We start from the raw sequence: 12,432 nt of genomic DNA, 5'->3' as shown, positions 1-12,432 counted from the left end.
GAAAAAGAAGAAGAAAAAGAAGAAAAAAAAGAAGAAAAAGAAAAAGAAAAAGAAAAAGAAAAAGAAAAAGAAAAAGAAAAAGAAAAAGAAAAAGAAAAAGAAAAAGAAAAAGAAAAAGAAAAAGAAAAAGAAAAAGAAAAAGAAAAAGAAAAAGAAAAAGAAAAAGAAAAAGAAAAAGAAAAAGAAATGTTCATTCACATGTATTTTTTCAGTTCACTTAAGATGAATTAATTAATAATGGATATTTTTAGCCTGAGACTCATTTTGGGATGAAGCTTTTTTATAGTTTTCTTCCAAGACAGACCCTCACAGAAGTTTCTTTTGCATGTGTTAGCCATTGTATATTCATCATACAATTTCACCCTAAGTATTTTGGAATTTGAAGAGAGAACACATACATCTGATGTAGGAAAATCTTCTCAAAGTGCCTAAATATGCAACAAGGTAGGACTCAAAACATGTTGCTCATATTATGCAATAATTTTGCTCCTTAATTCATAAAGAACTATTCTTTGTGAAGGGATTATCTGATATTCCATTATACAGAGTGTATCTAGATATAACCCATCTCTAAGATTAATGGAAATTTTAGGAGATTTTCAATGGGATTGATCTGCAAAGGGGTTTTCAATGGTTTTATAAGCAAAAAACCCCTAAAGTATGAAAAACCCCATAATTTAATAACAGTATGCTTGTGTCTCTCTGTTTAGAGAAGTCTGACTTCTACTGTGCACTGGAATATTTCCAATAACCTTTTCCATATGTCCAGGTACAAAAATAACCCTGTCTTCTCCAGTCCTCATTTTCTGCATGGCAAAATGCGTAAAGTTGATTTGTGTGCTACTATTCTGCTATATTTTTTTTAAATAATCCATATTGCACAAGAACTAGGTATGTTTTCTGCATAAAGAGAATGGCTTGCACTGAAAGACTGTGTATTAGAGAGCAAGAATACTTAAGAATAAACTTCTTGAAATTCAAATTGAGAAAGGGCAGTCACTGCCAATTGGTATCTGCTGATGAGAGTGGCAGTTTATTAATAATCTGTCATGTAAAGCTGATGTATGGGGGGCTGAATTCCACCCAGTTACACAATGAAATCTCCTCTGTTATTATCTCTAAAATTACCTACTTTGTATTGAAAGACTTTTGCAGACATAAATAAACTTCAGTGCTGTTTGTGAATGCAGGTTACCTCTATTTTCTTCCCCTAATTCCTCATTATGGATAAAATGATCCAGAAAAAAGCTATTCTTGGCCTCTGAGTATACACACAATCCAAATAAATACCAAGTTTCAGTTCAGATAAAAACTTTGATAAACATTGATAGGGTTATCAGTGTTCAAAAGGACAAGTCATAGTACATAAATTCCTCACTTTTGATGTCATGGGGGGGAAAAACGAAAAAGAAAACAATATCCTAGAAGTTGCATACACCTATTCAAGTTGTACATTCGGATGTGCTGCAAGCAATTTATCAACAGACAAAAGCCAGTGGACAGAGAGGAGATTTTACTGGAACAAACTGCCAGAAGTACACAGAAATACATGTTCTAGCACATGACATGTACTTTATTTTTCTCCTCTCTAGTCACTTTAATTTTTAAATTAGATCAAAATTTCTAAGGAATTGCATTCTGAAATGCAGCATTTTTTATTATTATTTAAAAAGTTGGTTGAATTTGACACAAAATACATGAGAAAATTTACTCAACAAATCCAATAATGAAATCTAAAACTTAAAAAATTTGAAATGTTTTCAAATTTCTTCTTTATCCTTTCCTACTTTTCATTTCAGTGTAATACAGTGAGCTGAGTGGAGCAGACAACCAGACTGACAGACACTGGAAACTAGTTCAGAAGAAAAATCACTTGAACTTTGCAGGCAAGCACCACTGGCAAATTCATGCTGAGACAGCTGAATCTTAGACCTGACATAGATTTTGTGTTGTGTTCTTTGATGCATCTATTCAAAATGCTATATTTAATTGGAGTTATGTATTAAAATAATTTAACAGTCTATTCTTTAGGACTAAAATTATTGTTAATTGTGTATTTGTTTAAATGATATGTAAGTGTTTTTCTCCTAAAAATTCTGAAATACTCAGTTGAGATCAGATTTTGCTGTGCTTGATGCCCAAGTGAATGTGAATGAATATGTTGAGTAAATCTTTGAAAATGAGCCACTGAGTATTTTTTTCCTCCATCTGTGCAGGAAATCATGCATTTGTGGGATCCAACATCCCAAGCAGACTATAATATTAGGGGCTTTTTTTCATTATTCAATTTTTCAGATTTTATTTTTATACAATATCCTACTGAGAATGAAGATTCAGGAGAACTCTTCAACAGAATATGCACATGCACACACTCAAAGTACAACATTTCCCTGAAAGATAATGCAGGTTTTGTCCCAATATTTGTTCAGAGATAAGAAGTATTGAGAAAATGCCATGTTGGACATGTACGTTCACATGACAGCTTCTAATTTAACTTCTGGAAACGAACCATAACTGTGTATGAAATGGAAAAAAAAAATGTTTGCTTATTTTGCAACTTCATCAAACAAATATTGATCAGATTTCAGCTCAAATCTTTATAGATCCACAAATGTTGACAGTTCGTGAGATACTTTTCAAGAAGATTATTCCCTGGGAAATCTGATTCATTCATGAGCAGAAGCTGGATGAAGATGAAAAGGCAGGACGTTATCATTTGAAGCATGTGTACAATATCCTAGCAACTGTTTAAATATTCAGTCTATTTTTAATTCTCTATTTTCAATATGAATTTTAAATTATCAAATCTCTGATAAACTAGTGCTTCAACAGCACTTTCAGTACTGCAATGAGAAAAAGTTACTATTTCTCCTCTTTCATGACAAATATATAGAGAAAATAAAGGACACAACAAAGAGTGAACTTAATTCTAGTTCCCAATGCGTAAAGCAGTAAATAGGATACTGCATATGGCATTTATTGAGGTCTTTAGATATTTATTTGGCATCTTCCTGTCAATTTGTGCAAGGTAGTGGCATAAACTAGTGACTCATTTATTTTATGTTTTTTTACAAGCCTTTTGAAAATAATGCATATGAAAGATATAAATACCTGCATACCTAAGAAAATATAGTATGTTGACCTGACTGACAAGGATTTATAAGATCAAGCTCCTTAGAAGTGCATGAAAAAGGACTTCAATTGCAGACCACCAACATTAATAGTAATCTTTACTAGGTTTTGGGAAAAACTCCAGAAGAATATTTCTCAGGTTTGTAAAAACCCAAAAGTTGTTCAAGCATCATTACTTTTCTTTCCCCCCCTTCCCCTTTTTTTCCTTTTTTTTTTTTAGGAAAAGAAGAGAAATAGTTACTCTTTACTGAAAAGAAAAAAAAAAGTTTCGTGTTTATCTGTAATGTAATTTTATCATTTACTTCAGGTATATCCTGTGTGTCACTAATATTCTAATCACAGAATCGACTAGACCATAGCACTAAGTGCCACATCCAGTTTTTTCTTAAACACCTCCTGGGATGGTGACTCCATCCACTCCCTGAGCAGTCCATTCCAATGCCCAATCACACTTTCTGTGAAGAATATCTCCCTAATGTCTAACCTAAACCTGGGAGAAGAGGCCAACCCCCACGTTGCTGCAGCCTCCTTTCTGGGAGGGTAGAGAGTGATGAGGTCTCCCCTGAACCTTCTTTTCTTCAGGCTAAACAACCCCAGCTCCCTCAGCTGCTCTTAACAGGGTTTCTTCTCCAGACCCTTCCCCAGCCTCCTTGCTGTTCTCTGGACACACTCCAGCACCTCAACACCTTTCCTATATTGAGGGGCTGAGTACTTGACACAGCACTCAAGGTATGGCCTCACCAGTGCTGAGTACAGAGTGACAATACCTGCCCTGGTCCTGCTGCCCACACTGCTGGTACAGGCCAGGATGCCACTGGCCTTTCTGGCAGCCTGGCACAGCTGGCTCATGTTCAGCTGCTGTCTGTCATTGCCCTCAGGGCCCTTTCTGCCTGGGCCCTGTCCAGCCACTCTGTCCCCAGCTTGTAGTGCTGAAGGAGGTTTTGTCGTGGCCAAAGGGCAGGACCTGTTTCTAGAACTTGATAAACCCCATGTCACCAGACTTGGCCCATCAATCCAATGGTACACACCCCTCTTCAGAGGACCACACTCCAGATAGGTCATCTGGTCATAAAAAGAGATCAGGTTGGCCAGGCAGGATCTGCACCTCCTAAATCTATGCTGGTTGGGCCTGAGCTTTTGGCCATCCTGTAGGTTCTGTGCGATGGCACTTAAGATGATCTGTTCCATAACCTTGCCACACCAAGATGAGCCTGTAGTTTCCTGCAGTAGGCCTTCCAGCCCTTCTTATGGATGGGTCACATTGGGTAGCTTCTTGTCATCTAGGACCTCCCTGGTGAGCCAGGACTGATGATAAGTGATGGAGAGTGGCTTGGTGAGCTCTTCTGCCAGCTTCCTCGTCACCCTAGGGCAGATCCTGTCTGGTCCCATTGGCATAAGAGCGTCTAAGTGGCTCATCAAGTCACTAATTGTGTTGTCCTGGATTACAGGGGAGGCTGGCTATTCTGCTCCCTGTCCCTGTCTACCAGGTCAGGAGGCCAGCTGTCCTGAGGCTGACCTATCTCTTGCAGCATTACAAAATGGTTTTACAGTATCTTTTGGTCTTGGGGAGAAATTTTTTTGGAGAGTTAGTAGATCTCTATTAATATAAATGGAAAACTTCTTGCTATGTTGCATTTCAAGTCCTCTCTGTTTCATATGATCTGTAATGTTAGGGGCTTGAATGAAAGAGAAAATTGTACCTTTAATTTATAATTTACATTTCCTATTCCACATCCTTTGTAAAAAAGGAGTAACTCTAACCTTACAAATGCAGATATTGACACAGTTTATAAATACAAGGTAATTGGTTCAAAACATTTCTTTCCATTTCCCATAACCTGAAAGCAACCAAGAAAAATTGTGTTTAATAGGATGGCTGTGAATTGACGAAGATGTTCAAGAACATCTTAGAATATCAGTCTAAGAACATTTCTAATACTCCAGTGACGATTGTTTCCATTACAAGTGATTGCTAGTATGTCCAGGAGATGCATATCTGCCACCCATCAAATAATTCAAATAATGTAACTGGGGAAAATTATTCCAAAATTGATGCCCATCTAGCTGTATAACACCAGTGTTCCTTCCTTGTTCCTTGTTCAACTTCCTTTAGTTTCAAACAAATTTGTATCTCTTGCGGCTACATATTATAAGCCCTGTCTTTTGTCCACAAACCCTGTCTCTTAAGCAAGTTTCAAGGGACAACAATTACTGGTTGAAAACAACAAAGTTCTTTCTAAAGCACGGGACATAATCATTGCAAACCCCTGAGGATTATAATGTGAGTCTATGATGTGTGTTTGAATATATTTTCTCTCATTGTATATTTAACTCCATCAATCTGAAAATAAAATACAAACTAGATTTTCTTTTAAAGCTGATTTTAATTTCAGAAATAATCATACTCCCTAGAGACGCAATGGCATTCTCAGAGGCAGAAAAGAGAATATCATCAAGACTGCGTATCATCATTCCAATGATAATTTTCCCTAGGCTGTGGCCATGGTAGGACTTTTAATCAATATTTTCAAAGTGTGCTTATTAAAACAAGAAAGTGTTTTCAGTATAAAATCTATTTCTTTTCCTTATTCATATTTTATCCAAGTTGGTTAACTTTCATTGGTTCTATTCCTTAACAAAAAATAATATTTAGTGACTATTTTTGGTTTCAAATAAAATAAATAACTTTTTTAAGTGGTACATTTTAATCTTTCAGAAAGATAGATTTTTTTTTACAGTAGGAGTTATTTTTTGTGACTTCAAAAAACCCAAAAAGAACAGCACTTGCTCCCAATTTACATACGACCTATTACTTTTACCATGATATGGCATGCAAAATATCTATCCTCATCTTTTCATATATTAGTTAACCCAGTATTAAAAGTATTTAAGTATTTAAATATTTAGAAATATTTAAATATTAAAAGATAAATTTGCTGTACTACTTTTCCATGTTTTATTACACTCATGCTTAAAATTGACATTAAACAAGCAAGTGGTTAAGCACTTTTACAGCGCTTTTAGAAAAATACTACTTTATACATTAAAGATGCAAAAATACACATCTCTATGTATGCACGTACACATGTCTATCTATAAAGCAAAAATGCAATCAGAGACTATACAGGATCAAATCTGAATGTATTCAGAATGACTTATATGCTTTTAAGTATATATGCCCGTATTTGTTTGTATTTCTTTCCATCCATTCATATATAAATAAGTAATTAGAAGTAAAGTTCTCCAAATACAATGTTAAAAGCAGTAACTACAATCAAGGTATTTCCAGTTAACATGCAAGTCTACTGATAGATATATATCTAATAATTTGTGATACAAGTCTCAGACAAACTCATGTTAAATGGCATTTTGAGATTATGTCTGCAAAATCTGTCTTCAAAAAGATTAATTTTAAAATGGAAAAACATGTTTTTTATATTTGTTTTCTAGATAATATAAAAATATGAGAAATGGTAAAAAATTAAAAACGCTGATATTTCTGGGATGATGAAAAGTTATGTCATGAACACAGATTGATGGAAGTTATTTTCTTAAGTGTCAGCTTGCAGAAATAGAAATCACAAACTGAACATAAAATAAATCTCAACCTCACTCTTCATGTCTACTTCCCTCCTGCAACTGCTTTCACTGATATAAAAATACCAAAAAGGTGATAAAGATAAGTATGGAAAATTAGCAGAATTGATTCAGCTGCTTAACATCTTAAGGGGAGAGACACATTCTTCACAATTTTTGGAGCTGTATGCTGCCCCTTACAGACTCATCTCGGATCATCCACAAGGTGTCAGGAAACAGATTATTTTTTTGTTTTCTTCAACTGTATATTTGTTTAAAAATAAATGTATCTTTCCAAAGGAATATATTGCAAATTCAAGTGGCTGATCTGTAGCTTTTTTGAGAAAATTTGCCATAGTCCTGAAATTTTATTTTCCTTCTTGAATCATGAGGCAACAGATAAAGTATATGAAAGGAGTTTAAAAAATTGAGAATCAAACTATGAGACAACTAGAAAAAATGGTAAAAAAGTAGAACAGAGTAAAAAGATTTTTCTCCCTTAAAAGGGTTTATGTTTTTGTTTTCGTAGGGGCTTTCATTTACTTAGATTTGTTTAGTTATTTTAACAGTTATTTATTTACTTTGTATAAAAATATAAATACTGCAATTAGAGGTTGCCACTGATGTGTTGGTATTCATTTTCCAGTTAAATATATATTTTCATACATTGGTTCCATTGTATCAGTTAATCTTTTTTTTTCTTTTTTTTTCTTCAAATCTCCATAAGAATGATCATGTAATTCTTACGTGAAGAAGAAAGTTGAAATAATTTATTTATTAGGTAATATTTTTAAAAATATACATAATATAGTGCCATTAAAAAACCCAAAACAACATAGTAAGATTTAGAAAATCAGTACTAGTATTACTTAGCTTTGCCTGTGTCATGTTTTTAGAGTTTTTATAATAAATTATTAAATCAGGCATACCACAAACCTTGGTTTAAACTTCTAGCTCAACACAGCATGGTTTTGATCCAAATTTTGCAAGGATTCTTTAATATTCTGTACCTGTCTGTATCATTCTAAATTCTACTTTAGTTATCTGGATCATTTTAATGTATAAAAATTTCAGTCCAATAAAACAATGTAAGAAAGTTCTCTGACAAATATGCTGTATGTACAGTTTACAAACAATGCTGAGGAGAATCCCATGTTTTATAGACATCATTGAACTTTAATAATTCATGCAAGGAATTATTTAGACTATTTATCTTTTTACTTTAAGTAGATTGGTAAGATGATAATATTAGAAAAGAGACGTATTAAATCCCTACCAGATGCATTTTTTTAATTGCTCCAACTATGCTAAACTTAAGTGATCCAATTTAAAGAGGTTACAAACTGGGGTTTTTGTGGGTTTGGGTTTTCTTTCTACAGTGTTGGGTTTTTGAAGCTTTGAGAACATTTTCCTGGATTTTCCCAAAAAAATTAATGATTTCTTTTTTGTATAATTCGTTTGTTTGGGGTTTTGTTTGTTTGTTTGTTTGTTTTGAATATCAAATCCTCCTCCACCTTACTTTACCATAGTTTTATTATATTTATCAATTATTTAATGCAGTTTGCTTAGCTGCCTCCTACATTCATTCCCATAAAAATCCTTTAGCACAGATGGTTCCTCAAACGATGAGATACTATTGCCTTTGTATATTTCTATCTTTGAAAATTAGGGTTCATCATACACAATACATATACACGTATATGCTTGTGTGTATTTAATATAGCATCAGTTGTACAAAACATAAGGAAAAAATGTTACCAGAAATCTTATATCAACTAATATACCAGTATTACAGTGAGGCTCCTCTAACAGTCACTTCAGTGTATTGCTATTATAGACTTTCAGTGTTTCCTCAAACACCAGAAATTAACAAGCTTCACAAGGCAATTATCTATACAATTAACAGTATTGATGATAGTAGTTTTGCTTACTGACAAAAAATTGTGGGATAGCAATGATCAGTTCCATTTTGAAGGACTAAGCACAACAAAAAGAAAAAACCTCGTGGAAAACCAGCTGAAACAAAATGAAAACAAAGTCCACCAGAGATGCCCAAATATTAAGAAAGAATATTTTACATGATTTTTTAAATTGGTAATACAAAATTTTAAATTTTAGGCTTTCACAAGAAGCCTTTGAAACAGAAATATGCCATAAAACTCAAAATTTATAATTCAGTACAGAAGTAGCAACATAGCAAAACTGAACTACTACCTTCACACAGTGAGTGGAAACACAAAGCAAAGCTGACAGACCTGTTCTCCTAGGTTTAGGTTTCCACTGTCTAGAAGTGCTGTTTGCTGCTAATGTATGCACACTACAACAGCTATTTGTGTTTTACAAATAAGGTTTACTCATGAGTTTGATCTCAATTGAATGCTGATCATATTGTCCCTTGTTATGAAACTAGTACTTTACTTTGTTATGTTTAATATTATGAAACAAGCTTAAAACACAGCACAATACTTTGGTAACCTGTTTAAGCTTGTTTGTCTCAATAGCTTTATTAAATTATTTATTAAATTATTTATTAAATTATTTCAGGAACATGCTAAATATCAATGTATTTTGTTCAATTGAATTAATGTTAAACATAATGTTTCTCAAAAACACAGTGTATGGAAAAGTATAAAAATTGATTTATGGCAACCACAGGTTTCCAGTAATTTTAGTTTTCATTATAACAGCTATCCATCTTATCTCTCACTCCTCCACATTTTAACATAAAAATCCTGACAGTAAGAAATAATTTTGATAAATCGTATAACATGATAGTATTACTGTTTTCTGCTGTTTGGCCCTAATTCGTTCCTAAAAGATGGTTTCCCAGCAGTTAGTTTATGTACAGAAATGCAGTTTACATCTGAAAAACCTCTGTCATTGCCTCTCTATTAATGTTATCTCTCTCGCTCTGAAATTACATCACTTTCTGCGTTTGATGACTCTTAACATTAGTCTCAAAATGCAAGATAGAACATTGAAGTACAGCTATGCAATGGCATCTTCAGTCAAACTATTTAACACACAACAAACAAGCAAAACATGAACAATTTCATTTTACTGTTACAGGCTAAGTGAAAAGAAACTCCTTCTTCCAAAAAATATCTTGAAACAAATAGAGATTAATTAATCACTGGTATTACTGGTTGACGTTATCACAGACTGGGTGGGGGTTTTTTGGGTTTGGTTTTCTGATTTTTTGGGGTGGGGTTTGGGGGGTTTTTTTGTTTGTTTTTTATGTGCCAGGAAATATGATCCTATGCTAGAAAACAGTTATTCACAGAACCATCCTAATTCAGGATAAAGAAATAACAAAAATTATTACTCACCCTGAGCTTGCAGGTTTGGAGCACAATCAAAACAACACTATCCTGAGATCTGAAAAACACAAAACAATCACCATTGACAATAAGTAGTCAGACATTAGATATACAAAAAAACAAGTAAATGCTTGTTCAATACTTATGAAAACCACAAATAATTAACATACATATGCCTTACATGAGTATCAATTGACTTAAACCTCCAATAGTATGCCTTGAAAGAAGCACATTTTATGTCAGAAAAGCAGCTCAATAAAAGCTTAAGCTTTCAAGTGTGTTCAATCTTCCTCTCCCTACACCCCAAAAGTGTTTTGAAGAAAAATCAATTTTAAGCTCTCTCCTGGAAATTAGAATTTGTGATTTTCTATGGAAATCCAGGGACATCTGGGCAGAAGAGTTCAGACTGCACACCAGAGCATTTTAAATTATGACTTGGAAGTTTATTTGAACATAAAAATTTCATTTTAAAAACAAATTACTTTAATGCTCAATAAAAAATCAGGCCATGTTTTAGGATTTCAATTCTAGGAGGGAAAATCAAAATAATTAAAATAATAATAGAGGATATATTTTCACGGTTGAAAGGGATCAGAATGCTCTATGACGACTGAGGAAAGTGCACCAGGGTAAAAGAAATAGAGACTCTGACAGGACATGGATGTTTGTAAACATAGGGGTGCAAAGAAAGGATTGTTTTCTATAAAAGCAGAGGAAGAAAACAGATTAGTGCAGCAAATCTCCTTTATGATCATCAAATACAAATGACGCATCATTGAATTAACATTAATTTCATGGAACTGGATGCATTTCTTTATAATTGCTAAGATTTGTTAAAATTATCAATACTCTAACCATGCTTATTCCATTAATAAGGTTTGAGGTTACACATTAGCTTAATAAGAACAATCTAAAATTGATTTTCCTGCAGCAAATTACTTTCCAACTTTTTGTCTACAGGCATTTTTCTCTTTCCTGTGCAACATTAACAAAGATTAATGTTCAAAATTTAAGATCTGGTAAATAAATATTAGAAGATACAGAAGGTAAAAATGTGTCTCTTTGAATAGTAGAAAAGAAAGATGCATTAAAAATCATGCATAAACATAATATAAAATTTATGTTAGTTTTATGTTAATGATAATTAACATATAAAAGAAGAATATTAGATGCTATAATGGTAGTCTGCATGCTTTGGAGGAAGCATGTAGCCTCTGTAATCTTAAAATTATTCAAGACATCCTATTAACAGATTATCCACTCAGTGCTTGCAGTGCTGCCAAGTTCTAACAATTTTTCCATGGTGTTTGTACTAGATAAATTAGTTTTGTGGGTTTTTTTGGTTGTTGTTGGTTTTAGGGTTTTTTTTTTATTACATTGATTGTTTGGTTTGTTTGTTTTTGAGGGATTGCTGTTGGGTTTTGGGCTTGTTTGTTGGTTTGGGGTTTTTTTTCATTACTCAAAAATGGGCATTTTTTTTTCCTGAAGTATTTTACACATGTTCAAAAAAAGAATCTGAGAATAAATATATATATATATTTACCCTTTCTTTATATTAAAATAGTCTGGTTATTTTTACTTTTAAAGCTTCTTACAAGGGTTTGAGCCGAACATGTAACATTGAAAAGGAAATGGGTCGAGAAGAACCTCATCAATGTCTCCAAACTAAAGGTCTCAGAATTTCCACCATAAAAATACACCTAGTCATAGGGCTCTCAACCTGCTGAACAGTCTGTTATGTCTCTGCAGAAGTCATCAACCAACAGAGTTAGCAGCAGTGTTACTATTCTGCTAGGGGGGACAAAACCCCCTAAAACTCTGTTCTAAGTGTTTAACTTACTTTTATTTCTCCAATCAAATTTTCTCACAAAGTGGTGGGGTGTTTTTGGTTTTTTTTATTTTATTTATTTTTTTTTTATTTTATTTTGTACTTTGTATTTCTCTTGCCTTTCCTTTTCTTAGGAGAGCAGCAGTATATGAACTCTGATAGGTGAATCACAGTACAAGTGAAAATATTCCTCTGAAACTAAATATACCTTGGAAGCAGAGAATCTTAAGAGTCTAAATTAAGCTCACTACAACTTATTTCTATTTTGTTGTTTTGAATCTCTGTGGGGAAAATTATGCCAGACTATTTTGCTCTAGTTTAAACCAACTGGAGAAGAAAGTTACCTAGAATTGATATTGGGTGCAAAACCCCCTATATTACTACCTTCCTTACAAAATTAGTTGATTGTGGTAGCACTCTGATTCTTATATAGATAGCCTCCAAATGCTTAAATCAGGAAATTATGTGTTAGTAATCCTTAAGCATAATTATTTTTTGCTGTGAACTAAAATATTGACCCAGAAAAGTTACATATTCTTTCTGTCCATAAAATTTCCTGCTTGGTAAAATCACCTT

The 12,432-nt window shown here is 33.2% G+C and overlaps 1 long non-coding RNA gene across 2 annotated transcripts in view; it reads right to left on the bottom strand.

Moving 5' to 3' along the window:
- The window catches only part of LOC136288777 (uncharacterized), a 598,691-nt gene that overhangs the window by 117,525 nt on the left and 468,734 nt on the right, over positions 1-12,432 (bottom strand). For both annotated transcript variants that reach the window (XR_010720576.1, XR_010720575.1), the window contains exon 6: positions 10,038-10,086. This is a non-coding gene — a long non-coding RNA (uncharacterized lncRNA). The remainder of the gene's footprint in view (positions 1-10,037; positions 10,087-12,432) is intronic.

This window comes from Chamaea fasciata, unplaced genomic scaffold (genome assembly GCF_029207755.1).
Source record: "Chamaea fasciata isolate MVZ Bird 193981 ecotype frontalis unplaced genomic scaffold, bChaFas1.0.hap1 SCAF_4, whole genome shotgun sequence".
Taxonomy (NCBI): Eukaryota; Metazoa; Chordata; class Aves; order Passeriformes; family Sylviidae; genus Chamaea; species Chamaea fasciata.
This window is presented reverse-complemented; position numbering and strand designations above follow the sequence as displayed.